The sequence below is a fragment of the Pelodiscus sinensis genome, chromosome 1 (genome assembly GCF_049634645.1).
Source record: "Pelodiscus sinensis isolate JC-2024 chromosome 1, ASM4963464v1, whole genome shotgun sequence".
Classification (NCBI taxonomy): Eukaryota; Metazoa; Chordata; order Testudines; family Trionychidae; genus Pelodiscus; species Pelodiscus sinensis.
The window spans coordinates 57,587,683-57,603,163 of NC_134711.1; the positions used below are offsets into that span (position 1 = coordinate 57,587,683).

Below are 15,481 nucleotides of genomic sequence, written 5' to 3' on the forward strand. Positions count from 1 at the left end.
ACTAGTGGGCTCCAGCTCATCCCCTGTGAACTCAGAAGGGCTCATCTACAGCAGAATAACTAAATGCAGAGCTTGACAACACAAGTAGAAGTTTTTCAACTCTCCATCTCTCCACAACTTGGAGCTCTCTCTCCTTCCACAAGAGGCTATACTAAAATGCTACTACATCTTTATAATTGATATTGAGATCAACAGATACTAATTTGTTGAAATAAAGGGTGAAAGCTTACCATTTTTTGAAGTTCCATTGTCTTTGGCAGTTATGGTTCTACAGCCCTGATCCTGGGAGAATGCTTGACCCCTTTTTATTCTTTAGAGTTCTAGTTAACTTAAACCCAACTACTTGTTTTTAAACATCAAAACTATTTCACTAGGAGGGTGGTGAAGCACTGGAATGGGTTACCTAGAGAAGGGGGTAGAATCTCCATCCCTAGAGGTTTTAAAGTCTCGGCTTGACAGAGTCCTGCCTGGGATGATTTAGTTTTGGGCAGGGGGTTGGACTTGATCACCTCCTGAGGTCTTTTCCAGCCTAGGATTGTATGATTATATTTGCACCCATGTTACATTAACTAAATAATTAAAGAGTGATTAAAGGTCTAGAGAACATGACCTATGAGGGAAGGCTGAAAGAATTGGGTTTGTTTAGTTTAGAAAAGAGAAGACTGAGGGGGGACATGATAGCCATTTTCAGGTATCTAAAAGGGTGTCATAAGGAGAAAGGAAAAAACTTGTTCATCTTGGCCTCTGAGGATAGAACAAGAAGCAATGGGCTTAAACTGCAGTAAGGGAGGTTTAGGTTGGACATTAGGAAAAAATTCCTAACTGTCAGAGTAGTCAAACACTGGAATAAATTGCCCAGGGAGGTTGTGGAATCCCCATCTCTGGAGATATTTAAGATTTGGTTAGATAAAAGTCTATCAGGGATGGTCTAGACAGTATTTGGTCCTTCCATGGGGCAGGGGACTGGACTCAATGACCTCTCGAGGTCCCTTCCAGTCCTAATAGTCTATGATTCTATGGAATAGAATAAAAAATAAAAACCCACCAGCACTGAGAGTCTTCTGCCTTATTATGCATTCAAACAGGAACTGCAATTCTTGGGATGTAATCTAATGTTGATTTATCAGACATTCAAGATAATTTTGTGTAGGGCAAAAGGTGGTTTGTCCTTCTTGTGTGGAGTAGCTGTCGTTTTCATAGAAGGAGGTGGGTGTGGCTATAGAGATCAAAGTTTATCCTCCATATGGGAATATGGGATCTGAACAGCAGGTGGGCAGGACAGACGGTGCTGGCTAAGCTTACAGCAGGTTGATGTTGCTGTTTTATGTAATGTATTTCTGTTTAAATATATCCCTTTGTTCTAATGCAGAGACCACTACATCTACTTTGCTTCTCTACCAAGGAACTACCTGAAGCACTGGCCCCTAATGTGTAGATGTCCCAGGATCTTCAAAAAGACAGAAGCATCTTCACAGCAGCTTGGAGCCATAATGCCTTGAGGATCCTACAGCTATGAGCTGCAGGCTGAAAGCCACCTGCATTACATGTCAGCAACAGATTTTTTTTTAATCCATTGACGTATTGACAATGCTTCAGATTTTTATGTGGCAGTAGATAAAACTCCTAACTCTAGTATAGTGCATAGAGCAGTGTGTCCCATGAGACTTTCCTTGAATTGCCAGCTCTGTCATGCATATTCTGGGTAAGCCTGAGCAAGTTGTTTCCCTGCCTGTGGCTCAGTTTCCATATCTGAGGAAGGGGAAGGGGTGATGACATGGACTTGCTTTGGAAAGTGCTTTGCAATCTAAAGATGGAAAATGCTACATAAGAGGTAGCTGTGATTACACATAGATCTCTCTTACAGAGAGCGATAGTACCTTTCAGTGACTGCTTCCCCTCTAGGGCAATGATGGTGGTAGGTATCGAGGGAGGAATGCTGCTACTTCAACCTCCAGTAGCACCCAGATTTTGCTCTCCCTGAGGCTGTCTTCGCTGCGAGTTTTTCCTGCAGAAAATATGCTAATGAGGGAATCATTTGCATGAGTCATTATCTCATTTTCATATTTTCTGCCGATCTGTTTTTGAGCTAGGGGTTTTTGTGCAAAAACAAGCAGTGTGGATGTTTCCTTTTTGTGCAAAACCCCCTTTTTACGCAAAATCAGTATACATCCTTTTTTGAGGCATAAGGATCTTGTGCAAAAAGGAAACGTTTGTGCAAAAAGGATCTTGTTTTTGCACAAAAACCCCTAGGCTACGTCTACACTGGCCCCTTTTCCGGAAGGGGCATGTAAATTTCACCAGTCGTCGTAGGGAAATCCGCGGGGGATTTAAATATCCCCCGCGGCATTTAAATAAAAATGTCCGCCGCTTTTTTCCGGCTTTAAAAAAAGCCGGAAAAGAGCGTCTATACTGGCCCCGATCCTCCGGAAAAAGTGCCCTTTTCCGGAGGGTCTTATTCCTACTTTGAAACATCCACACTTTGAAGTAGGAATAAGACCCTCCGGAAAAGGGCACTTTTTCCGGAGGATCGGGGCCAGTGTAGACGCTCTTTTCCGGCTTTTTTAAAAGCCGGAAAAAAGCGGCGGACATTTTTATTTAAATGCCGCGGGGGATATTTAAATCCCCCGCGGATTTCCCTACGACGACTGGTGAAATTTACATGCCCCTTCCGGAAAAGGGGCCAGTGTAGACGAGCCCCCAGTGCAAAAATGGATCAGCAGAAAATATGAAAATGAGATCGCAACTCATACAAATGAGTCCTTTATTAGCATATATTCTGCCGGAAAACCTCGCAGTGAAGATGTAGCCTAAAAGCACAGAGTCAGAGTCTAGTATTCCTCCCTGACCCCACCCTGCCACTCTCTCCATTTCCCCTCCAGTGCTAAGACCAAGCCATTGGGATCCGGGACATGGGAATTGAATGCTGCGGAAGCAATTACTCTTCCACTTGGGCTGGAGAGCTTTTCCGAAACCTTATGCAAAGTGGGAGAGAGATGGCAATTTCCTGAAAGATCCTAGGTGTAAGGAGACCATACTGTGTTGACTATGTACTACTGTGGACCAGGATTGTGCTCCAGGATTGTATGTATCTCTCCAGGAAACAGATGTGATGGAAGACCTGGATGATCAAAGGCCTCTATTGAACTCTTCCCACTAGTGGTGACAACTGGGAAGCCTGGATCCTAGAGCAGATTGGCCAGGAAAGTGCAGTTGTGACAGGTGAACCTCCTGTGTGGTCTTCTATATCACTGGACCAGTTATTTAGCTAGCAGTTATCAGTAGGAATGGAAAACCTGTCTTATGAAAGGAGATTTAAAGAGTTTGGCTTGTTTACCTTAACCAAAAGATGGCTGAGGGGGGACATGATTGCACTCTTTAAATATATTAGAGGGATAAATACCAGGGAGGGAGAGGAATTATTTAAGCTTAATACCAATGTGGACACAAGAACAAATGGATATAAGCTGGCTAGTGGGAATTTTAGACTTGAGATTAGACGAAGGTTTCTAACCATTAGAGGAGTGAAGTTCTGGAACGGCCTTCCAAGGGAAGTAGTGGGGGCAAAAGATCTATCTGGTTTAAAGATTAAACTAGATAGGTTTATGAAGGGGATGGTTTGATGAGATAACATGATCTTGGTAACTAATTGACCATTCATTATCAGTGGGAAATGGGTCAATGGAGGGATGATAGGAGTTACTATAGAGAACTTTCTGGGTGTCTGGCTGGTGAGTCTTGCCCACATGCTCAGGGTTTAGCTGATCGCCATATTTGGGGTCGGGAAGGAATTTTCCTCCAGGGTAGATTGGCAGAGACCCTGGAGGTTTTTCGCCTTCCTCTGTAGCATGGGGAATAGATCACAGCTGGAAGATCTCTGCATCTTGGGGTCTTTGAAGTATTTGAAGGCTTCGATATCTGAGATATAGGTGAGAGGATTATCCTAGGAGGGGTGGGTGAGATTCTGTGGCCTGCACTGTGCAAGGGGTCAGATTAGATGATCATAATTGTCCCTTCTGATCTTAAAGTCTATGAGTCAATCTTATTGAGACCACTCCCACCCTTCAGTTGTGTCATTAACAAAACAGTGACTGATCTTTGTTAAGAGTATTTTGCAAATGTTTTTATAGCTACTCTGACTGAATAAATATTTAACTGAGGTACCACAACTAATCACAGTTATTTGCTGTTAACTGTAGTTTAATAAAAGACTTGACACTTGCAAAATGGGCAAAACTGGCAGGAGAGAAAGAACGCAAATTTAATTCTGCAGCCTGCGTGGTTACAAGATGCATTCTGGCTGTGTTGGAGCTTCATGGGATCTCATTTGGCCACAGAGGGAGGTGCTGTACTAGTGCTCAGGAAATTGCAGTTCCATTTCAAGGTCTATTTCTGTTGTGTGGTCTTTAAAAGCAAGAGCTAAGGCACAGAGACAGAGAGTAACAATACTATTTCACTGGTACTCTATTTAGATTTTACAACCTTCAGGACATGAACTATGTGTAGGGCCCTGCATGAATAGAAATGTCTTTCCGCAGATGTACACATTCACAGATAGACATTGGGATCCAGAGATCTGCAGGGCTCTACTCCCAAGAGTCACTGCAGTCAACAGAGAGGAGTATTACCCAGTCATGCTCAGGTGCCAGCACCTCATGCCGGCAGCTCCTCCTAGCAAGATGACTGCACTGCCATCAGCCCTGCCTCCAGCCATGGCGTCTCCTGGGAGGGGTTATATAGGTCCTCTAGCATCAGAGTTGGGGGCAGTGCAACTGTGCTGTGGGAGGAGCTCCCAGGGCTGGTTCCTGGGCATGATGGGGTAACACTCCTCTCTGTTGGCCACAGTGGTTCTTGGGAGTAGAGTCCTGTAAACCTGTGAATCCTAGGGTGTGTCTAGACTATAGCATTTTGTCCACAAAAGTGGACTTTTGTTGATAAAACAATACCTGAGTCTACACTACTGCCGCATTCTTTCAACAGTAAGTCGACAGAACGCAGCAGTTCTGTCGACAGCAGCAAACCTCATTCTACAAGGAATAATGCCTTTTGTCCACAGAGTTCTGTCGACAAAAGGCGCTATTGCATCCATAGTGTGCTTTTTCAAAGGAGAGCATCTACACTCTCTTTCAAAAAAGTGGCTTGCTTTTTCGACAGAACTGTCTGTAGTCTAGATGCTCTTTTTTGACAGAGGCTTTGTCGACAGTATGGGTGTGTCTAGATTACAGAGTTTTGTCGACAAAAGTGGACTTTTGTCGACAAAACTATACCTACATCTACACTACCGCTGAGTTCTGTCGACATAACGTCGACAGAACTCAGCAGTTTTGTCGACGCTGGTAAACCTCATTTTACGAGGCATAACGCCTTCTGTCAACAGAGTTCTGTCGACAGAAGGTGTTATTGCATGTAAACTGTCCTTGCGTCTACACTGCCATGTCGACAAAGCAGCTTGCTTTGTCGACAGAACTGAATGTAGTGTAGACGCTCTTTGTCGACCGAAGCTTTGTCGACGGTATCTGTTGACAAAGCCTCTGTTGAAAAAAGCCTGTAGTCCAGATGTACCGCAATGTCTACTTGTGGATATTTGCATTCACATGCTCTATGTATATGTACAATATCAAACACAAGGAATTTCTAATCTCAGCAGGGACCTCCTGGTGCTACTGTAATGCAAGCGGTAAGACCTCACAGCATCTATAATCAAAATGCAATATGGACTTCTTGGCTACAGCTACACTTGGCAGGTTTTTTTTTTAAAAGCAACTGACAAAGCATTAATATTATCAATTTAAATGTTCACAGTTATGGGAAATTTAAGTGACAACAAATCTTGAGACAAATTTACAACTTTATAAGCATTAAAACACAAACTATAAAAATGTTATCCTTAAATCAAACTCTAATAAGTTCATAAGCACCATTTTTTCCTATTTTGATATTAGTAAATTTTGATTACCAAAAACAAATATTTTTTCATTGCTTTTATCATATAAACAGAAACCATTTACCAATAAAAATCTAATCCTTGTACACCTAAATATAACAAATCAACGGTTCATATGGAAATCATGTGTGACTTCATATTTCACTGCTCCCAAAGACATATTGCCTTCTTTTACCTCCATGCAGCAGGGAAATCTAAATACTTTTTTGATCTAATTGTCACCTCATAAATTCAGCTTTATTTCAGTTATGCTTGCTTTATACTGATATAAGATCACAGGCTCCTTGGGTGAAATCATGGTTCCATAGAAGTCAGTAGGAGTTTTGCCATTTATTTCAGTGGAGTGGGATACAGCGGTGCAAGTAAACAAAAGTTTTTGCTGGTATCGGAGGGGGAGTGCATACCAGCTGGGGAGAATAGAGCTGTGTCTAGCCTGGCAAGTTTTTCCGCAAAAGCAAGTGCTTTTGTGGAAAAACTTGCCAGCTGTCTACACTGGACACTTGAATTTCCGCAAGAACACTGACGATCTCATGTAAGAAATCAGTGCTTCTTGCGGAAATACTATGCTGCTCTCGTTCGGGCAAAAGTCCTTTTGCGCAAAAGCTTGTGCGCAAAAGGGCCAGTATAGACAGCTTAGATTTATTTTGCGCAAAAAAGCCCCGATTGCGAAAATGGCTATCGGGGCTTTTTTGCGCAAAAGCGCCTCTAGATTGGCATGGACGCTTTTCCACAAAAAGTGCTTTAGCAGAAAAGCGTCCGTGCCAATCTAGACGCTATTTCCGCAAATGCTTTTCTGTTAAAAGCATTTGTGGAAAATCATGCCAGTCTAGACGTAGCTCAGTTGTTTTCCCTACATGACCCCACCCTGCCCCTAGCCAAGGTCTCCTATGCTCTTCATTTCCCTGACTCTCCCCAGCCCACTTTACCTGGAGGGCAAAGGGGTTGGAGGTGGTACAGAAGCTGGAGGTGAAGTCGGAAAAGAAACAGAACTTCCATGCTTGTCTCCTATTCCTCCATGGAGCTGTTGCACCCGTGTACAAGACTGGGGCAGCAGGCCTAGCTGTTCTGCTCCCTTTCCCATTGCTTCTTCCAGCAGGGAAAGGAGTAGAACTTCCCCTGCCCTGCCATAGAGTACCAGGTTTGGGAGTGGAGAGCTGGCAGTTCTGTCCCTTTTCCTTTGGGAGAGGCAGCAGGGAAATGAGCTGCCGTGGCACTCCCACTCCCAACTCCAGGATCCAGCTCTGTATACAGAGACATGGCAGCCAGTGGAGGGGCTGGGGATGGCTGGCTGGGTGTCTTACCAGCACACTGTACCAGGTAAAAAGAACTTACTGATACCAGCCCACTTACATCACTGTTAGAATGTCACCTCCTATAATTTAGTGCTGTATGTGTGAAACCCACACACCTAGTGTGAATCATTGTTCCATGCAGTGGCACCTAGACCACAGCAATAGAGAAGAATAAGAGACCTCTACAGCAAGGGCTGAGCACTAACTAGCTTTTAGCTTAAAGGGGAGAGCCTCCTATATTAAGCAACAAAGATCCCAGGTTCAAATCAGCTTGGGGGTGGTTACATATGCACTTGCTGTCTTGTTTGTGATATAGATACTGGACCATTTAAAAGCAACATATTCCCACTTGTAAAGATTAAATTTTTTTGGTAAGTGTCAGTAAAAAATTTCATCACCTACACTTCGCACTGATGACATTTTAAAATCAATAATAATCAGGTAAACTGATCACTTATATTTTCTCATGCAGCATTTTAATTTATTAATATTGAACTATGTTAACAGTTATAAAGATTTTACTTTTTTAATCTCAATATCTGTCATTAATTATCTGAATTTCCATAATTTCCGATAACTGAAATTTAAATCAATATCAAATTATTTAAAACATTATATGGCAAAATTATTTTAAGGTGTCCAATTCTTCCATCCCTACAAATAACTCTGCTTTTTCTTAATCAGAAAGATAATTAGTTTACATATTCCAAAAAGGTACAATGAGGGTACAGGAGTTGGAGCAAGAAGCCCTCTAGCTTGACAGTATTTAAAATTATGTCATAAGAACGGCCATAATGGGTCAGAACAAAGGTCCATCTAGCCCAGTAGCCTGTCTGCCAACAATGGCCAGCACCAGGTGCCCCGGAGGGAGTGGACTGAAGACAATGATCAAGCGATTTGTCTCCTGCCGTCCTTCTCCAGCCTCTGACAAACAGAGGCCAGGGACACCATTTCTATTCCCTGGCTAATAGCCTTTTATGGACCAAACCTCCATGAAATTATCTAGCTTCTCTTTAAACTCTATTATAGTCCTAGCCTTCACAGCCTCCTCTGGCAAGGAGTTCCACAGTTTGACTACACGCTGTGTGAAGAACTTTCTTTTATTCGTTTTAAACCTGCTACCCATTAATTTCATTTGGTGTCCTCTAGTTCTTCTATTTAGGGAACTAATAAATAACTTTTCTTTATCGGCCCTCTCCACACCACTCATGATTTTATATACCTCTATCATATCCGCCGTCAGTCTCCTCTTTTCTAAACTGAAAAGTCCCAGTCGCTTTAACCTCTCCTCATATGGGACCCGTTCCAAACCCCATATTTAAGATATAGAGGGTTACATTTTCAAAAAGAACATCAACTTGATTCCTATTTTTTCCAACCACAAACCAATGTCTATTCCAAAAGGGGCAATCAGGTAGTCAGTTATCTAATAACTATTGACTGTGAAAAGTTAAAGACTTTTTAAAAATATCTAAAGTTTGTATTAAAAGATTAGAAGTATTTCAGAAATTTATGGTCCCACACAGATTATACACAAGTGGTGGTGGTGGTGGTGGGGGGGGATGTCATTTAAAGCCAGGGGGATGTTTTTGCATATTATGCTTCAATTCAAGCAGTGGTTTCACTGAAACAATAGGGGGCACTATAATTCTTCCTTGAGTTACGATTAAAGGGGAAAAATTGATATTCATATGTATGAAAAAATTGTGTAAAGATTCTGAATTGATGACCTCATTTGATTACTGTATCAAGCACACAGCATAGATATAGGAGAAATAGCTTACTTTTTTTCCTCCTAAAACTTTCAGTTACTTTTTAAATGTTGTGCATCAAAGCAAGCTATCTGTAAAAGAAGAATAGCTGCGTCCCATAACTCTCACTCTGTTCTAAATGTAAAAATTTGATCTCTGGTAATGCAGGCAGTTCAAAATCCTCTCTTTTCTGGAAACCAAGGCCAAGATTTTCAAGTGTTTAGTGACTCAGTGCACATGTGTTTGGGACCCTATTGGAAGCACCTAAAAGAGATGACTTGAGAGGTTAGAAGGTATATAAGGCTGGCCAGAAAACAAGAATTCTGTTTTATATCACCTAATTTTCACAGGGTTAATCAGAGCAGAACTTTATCATTTTAGGAGAAAGCTGGGTACACTTTGCTCAGTGAAGAATTCTGAAACTATCATCATACATCGGAGAAGCACCACTGTTTGAATAAACGTAAATATAAAAAGTAAGATTTCCCAATCTACTCCCACTTTGAAACCTTCTCTCTCTCTCTCTCTCACCAACAGATAGTAGTCCAATAAAAGATATTACCCAATATAAATAGGTCACTTACTGGTGCTCTGTGAGGGTATGTCTATACTGCACAGCTATTTCAGGATACCTGAAGTATCCCAAAATAGCTACCCAGCATCTACACAAACCACCCATTATTTAGAAATATTTTTCAAAATAACGGGTGCGCTATTTTGGCTTCCTGGTAACCCTAGTTCCACAAGGGTTAAGGGATGTCTCGAAATAGCATGTTATTTGAAATTTGGCACTATGTAGATGTGCCAAATTTCAAATTTCAAAATAGATTAAATAAGATATGCAATTTGGATAAGTAAATGGGATATCTTATTTCAAGTTTAGGGTGTTGTATAGATGTACCCCGAGCTAGTTAGATGAACAGATGAGCAAAATTAAAAAATAAAAGTTCTGACTCCTACTAGCAAAGTACAACTGGTTTTTAGACAGTTTCCTTCATACAAAAGATCAGAAAGTGTGTGCAAAATCATTATCCATTATAGCTAATTGAATTAGCTTCATACATACAATTCTACTAAATTTAGGGTTTTTTCAGAAGAATTAATTGATATATTTTGATTTATATTTAAATGGTTTGAGGTACTTGGTATTCTTTATGAAATCGCTATCAAAATATGGAGATGAGGTCAGACTTCTGAAAGAAGAGATGCACCCAGTGATTGGGCACTTCAGGACTCCCTCTCCCCTCACATTTTAACAGTTATTATCAGCTTTACTTCAAAATCTGTGTTAAAAGATACCAGCTATAATGTATAATTTATATGGGTACAAACAGACCCACATCTGTTATGACATTTCCAAATGATAAGCATTGTATTCTCAGCTATAAAAACTGCTCACACTATAAAAGCAACAGCTTAATTTATTCTAGTTTAGAGTAACAGCAAAAAAAAAAGTATATTGATAAAATGGCATCTTCCTACTGCATGTGTTTGGTCTAAGCTCTCTCTCCCTAATCTAAGGACAAAAATTCATTGTCACAGCTCTTATCACTGGAGAGTCATCACAGCTAATGAAGAGTGAACTGGATTTTCTGGCTTCATTATCAGTGAAATTTCATACAAGACCCTGATCTTGCAATCAAAGCTGTGCAAATGAAGGCTCTTGAGCCTACACAAAGTCCCAGTGTAGTCATTGGGTGCCAAATAGATGGGACTCAACCCATGGAGCTCCAGTTGCCGAGTAGGGTTTTAATACATATTTATTCTACCCCTGCAGGCTGACGTGAGGCTGCACCTGCAGATCAGTGTTTGGAGGGATGCAGAAGCAGCAGGTACAGGTCTCTTCTAGGGTCTTCAGTAGTTTATGATGTTTCTCCCTCCAAACTGTGAAACCTCTGCCTGTTCTAAAGGGATCCCAACGAAGCCAGGAATCAGGAGAGTCTGGAACCATGGCATCTGCAGAAGATGTACTATTCAAGGATGCACAGAGGCAAGCAGTACCTTAGCAGATGTAAGATCTCCAATGAACTCAGCTACTTACCTCACCCATGAAGTGACAAACACTACTCCTTGGCGATGGGGAGAGTCTATGTAAAGTTAGTGACTTACCTACTAAAGTTTTCACTCACCTCTGTGGGTTTTCCTAGATAGAAGAAAATATAGCTCTATTCTCTATATTCACTTTATAGATTAAGTATCATTGGTACTACTTCCCAAGCCACTAAGTTGCCTGTTAAGAGCCAAGGAACATGAAATCACACAAAGCTATTTTTTAGAGTCGCTTGTGTAGTAGAGCCGCATTTTAAGAGGTTATTTTTGTACTCAAGTATTTCTGTTAAGGTGATATTTTTGATGGCTTACTTTATAGATTCTTTATCACTATAGCTGTTGGATAAATAGGATTGTGAATAATTTCACATTCAAACAAAATTTTGGAGTTGGATATTAAACTGCATTTAGACATGAAAAAGTTATCCATGAATGAGCTAGTAAATGAAAGCTTCCAAGATGTGTCGAATATTTTGTTCACACCAAGTAATTCAGCCAGCCCCGACAAGTACAACGCTTTATGGGGATTTTGCATACTGCATGAAGAGATTATTTAAAACTCTCACTTTGCTCACCTCTCCTGCCCTTCTCCTTCTTTGCAATTCCAATAAGATCGTGACATCACTGCAACAAACAACATTTGCACTCTTATTGAATAGGTGCCAACTTTGCTAGTCTGCCTACATCATGGAACATAAACTAATATTTTAATTACATTACTTAAGGGACATTGGAACCACATTAGGGACAAGAAGTTTTGTGGGTTTGTTATAGCTGCAGTAACTTCAAACCAAAATTGATCTGTTCTTGGCATTTATAAGAGATTTAACTTTATTTTTCAATAAATAAGGTCCCACTTCGCATTCTTATAGTACTCTGCTGGGAGAGAAAGGTAAGTGAGAATTAACATAAGCAAGGTTTTGTTTCCCAGTGGCAATATGTGATTTGTGATGTGCTGAAGAGGCTAAAGCTGGTACAGAATGATATAATAAATATTCAGCTCTTCTACCAAAATATTTTACTCTATGGCCATAATAATATCTTTACTGTCAATACATGGAGTACTGCAAGATGTAAAATAGCCTCTGTGATTGTAGGAAGTTACTATAGAGCAGTAGTTGCCAAAATTTGGAAGATAGCTAGCTTCTAACAGGTCCAGTTTTCTGCCTCCCCTCCTGCCCAACCCCAAAGAGAGTCATTTACATTTCTTCTCATAGCAGCATTTTTTTCTGGGAAGTTTGAGGACAAAAAATATCAGAAAGGAGTTTGTTACAGGTTAAAATTCTGGCCGCATTAAGATTAATGGAGAAAGGAACTCCCCTCCACTTCATGATCCACTTTATGAGGCCCAGAGATGCACTTAGCTAGAGATGCATTTAGCTAGGATTTATTTTGTCTGACACTACAGGCAATACTGCCTTCCCAACAGTAAGCATGCTGTGGCAAGAGTTCTGTTAGATCACAGCATGGCTTCCTGGGAACTGCAGAAGATATGGCAAGAGTGTAACTGTCACATTTCTACATATTTGTCTTTTCCAGCTCTCCATGCAGAAGGAAACAGTTTGGTCATATCTCCACTGTCCTCAATCACTACATGAAATGAGACACTAACAAGAATCTCAGGCTACGTCTAGACTACAGGCTTTTTTTCAGAAGGAGCTTTTTTCAGAAAAACTCCCTCTTCTCCGTCCACACATGCCTTTTTGTGAAAGAGCTCTTTCACAAAAAGAATTCTTCCTTGTAGAATGAGGATTATCAATGCTGGAAAAACAGCTCTGTTCTTTTGATTTTCATGCAGAAGAATGCAATTGCAGTGTGGAAGTTCCTCACGTTTTGTCAGAAAAACTTCTGTTTTTCCAACAAAACTCTGTAGTGTAGATATACCCTCAGTGAACCCAGTCAACGTTCTTGATATTCTGAAACATTTTTAATTTTGTTTACTGCCTTTCAGTTATGTTTGTAGATCAAAGTTGTTACAGAAATCTCATTCCATGCAATAGTTAATTGAACAGCTATTACAGATTGTTCTGTGAATGCAACTAATCAGAAGAAATAATGGTCAGATGAAAAATGAAATGACTTTCATTTTCTATAGGCATCTTGTGACTGAAATCAAGGGTTAAAAGAGAAACTACTCAATTAAAAAAGTTTGCTGATGTGAAAAACTTTGCCCTACTTCCATAGTTTCACTCCTGTTGCTATTGGTGTGTATCCCCTGGCAGTGCTTGGGGAAGATTATGTGATATCCTTCCCAGATCAGTGAATAAGAGGGATGCTCTTACACTAATGCAGGAGACAGAAGATTAACTAAACAACAAAAGGGTGAAACTGGAGTGCTGTCAAATGCACAGATCAGACAAACTGAAAGCCTTTTAGCATGTATCATTTTTCATAAATAAAATATAGTGAGATGCTATCTATGTAGTTATAGCAAAGCCTCTCCTAATATTCACTACTTCTTGACCCTCATCATTTTGCCAGGCAAAAAGCACACACCAATCACACCTCTTCCTATTTGCACTATCTTAGCCCTGCCATATTCTGCCAGGTTCAAAATTCCAGTTTTTGATTCTTTATCTAAATGGCCCCACTAGAGGGACAACTCAGCTTCAGTCACCATCTCCTACTTCAGAGTTAGAGAAAGGCATGTAGATGGAACATGGGCTTCAGCAAGTGCAGGCTACTACAAGCAGCACTAGTTTTGCATGAACAAGAAGCATATTCAGTGAAAAATAGACCATTCTGTATTTATGGAGAAGCATGCAGACTCTTGGACTGCAGCCTCCATTCACAGTATCTAGTCTGACTGCCTGAGATTTTTCTCCCTGATAGTTAGTGTTCATTGAAGTAAACAGAATTTTCCTCAGGGACCAGATATTGGATAAAGATTTCTACATCAGCCACCATTCAATAATCTTTCTAATGAGATTGCCCTAGGAAGAAGGAATGACTGCAGTGGAGAGTACAGCAAAACAAAAAGGCTGTGTTATAAGAGCCGGAAGGAAAGGTGCTTATGTTTCTCCTTTTCTAAAAGTAGCAAAATTGGTTAATGAGGTTGTTAATTAGGGGCCAAATTGTGAATGACCTTCATATAGGTCTAGTAAATGAGAAGTACACAAAAAGCCTCTCTCACCTTCCACTCACTGACTACTGTATTGTCAGTACTAGTCTGATGCCCACTTAGACATACAACCCTGGGACCAAATCACCCGTGGGCTTAGCTGAGCATGAGAAAGCATTAAGCTGGTTTCCTGGCACACTTAAAAGGTCTTGGAAAGTCATTTCCACAGGTGGTGTTTTCATGAGGATGTGTAACTAGCAGGAAAAGCCCTGGGACCAAACCACACGTGGGCTTACAACAAACCATTGCTGAATCCCCTGTTAGGCAAAGAAAAAAACCTTTGGCATGTATTACCTCCTCCCCTCAGGCAGGACCTTCCTGTAGACAAGTCACTGATTGCAACTCCAAACCAGCAGCTCTACCTTCCCTCAGGAATGGTCTGGTAGGCAGTAGCCCCTATTCAGTTCTTGACCCCAGCCAGGCTTCTGACGTAGTGCAATTGCCAACTGTCTGCTCTTCTTCCCAGTTAGCTCCCAGCTGAATTGGATCTTGCCTTTTAACCCTTCCCTTCAAGCTGACAGCTAGTGTTGGTGTAGCAGGGTGGGGCTGACTGAGCCCATAGATACTTGTTAACTCTTTCCTCACCAATGTGGTAATTTGTATATCCTGTCACAGGCACAGTAACCCTATTTAAACTATGTTCAGAATCAGAGGAGAAAAGAGATATGTTCCCTTCTAATGACACTGTGATTCCATGTTTATATTGAGTAATGCACTGCAATAAAGAATGCATGCTTCTGGGTAAGGTGAATTGGCATGTCCCATGTTCCAGCTCTCTCTTGTGGGTATGATGGTTTATTATGACAAATGGTGTATGGTGGCATCTTCCTCACAGAAATATACTGTTGTGAAATAGACACAGTGGGTGTTTTATTGAGATGACAATGCTGTGCCGACTGACTTGTCGCTGTGACTGCTGGCAGAAATGCCATTCCACCAAGTTGTTCTTGGATCAGACCCACCAACACAAGGGAAGGGTAAAGAGGGCAGTTGCCCTGGCGTTTGACAATTCAGAGGGGCCCAGGGCTACCAGCCGCCACTACTGTTACTGTGGCAGCAGCAGCGGCTGGAGTCCCATCCCTTTAAATCACCACTGGGGTGCCACGCCATGTGCTCAGTGCAGCTCTGAGGGATGGGAATGGCATGCCACACACCCAAAGCCTCTCCCCCTCCATGAATGCAGAGTCGGCACCTCCTGCCCACTATGCCCAGGGGCCCCTGCAGGCTGTCGGCTTCCCTGTTTGGGATACAATCATATGCCTGGATGATGTATAGCTGTCTCACTATAGGCATGATCTATTCCACTTCTGAGCTACTCAGATGGATT

At 41.3% G+C, this 15,481-nt stretch overlaps 1 long non-coding RNA gene across 1 annotated transcript in view; it reads right to left on the minus strand.

Moving 5' to 3' along the window:
• The window catches only part of LOC142826551 (uncharacterized), a 37,911-nt gene extending 23,299 nt beyond the window's left edge, over positions 1 to 14,612 (minus strand). The window contains exon 1 of the long non-coding RNA XR_012900755.1: positions 14,449 to 14,612. This is a non-coding gene — a long non-coding RNA (uncharacterized LOC142826551). The remainder of the gene's footprint in view (positions 1 to 14,448) is intronic.
• Between the last annotated feature and the right edge of the window lie 869 nt (positions 14,613 to 15,481).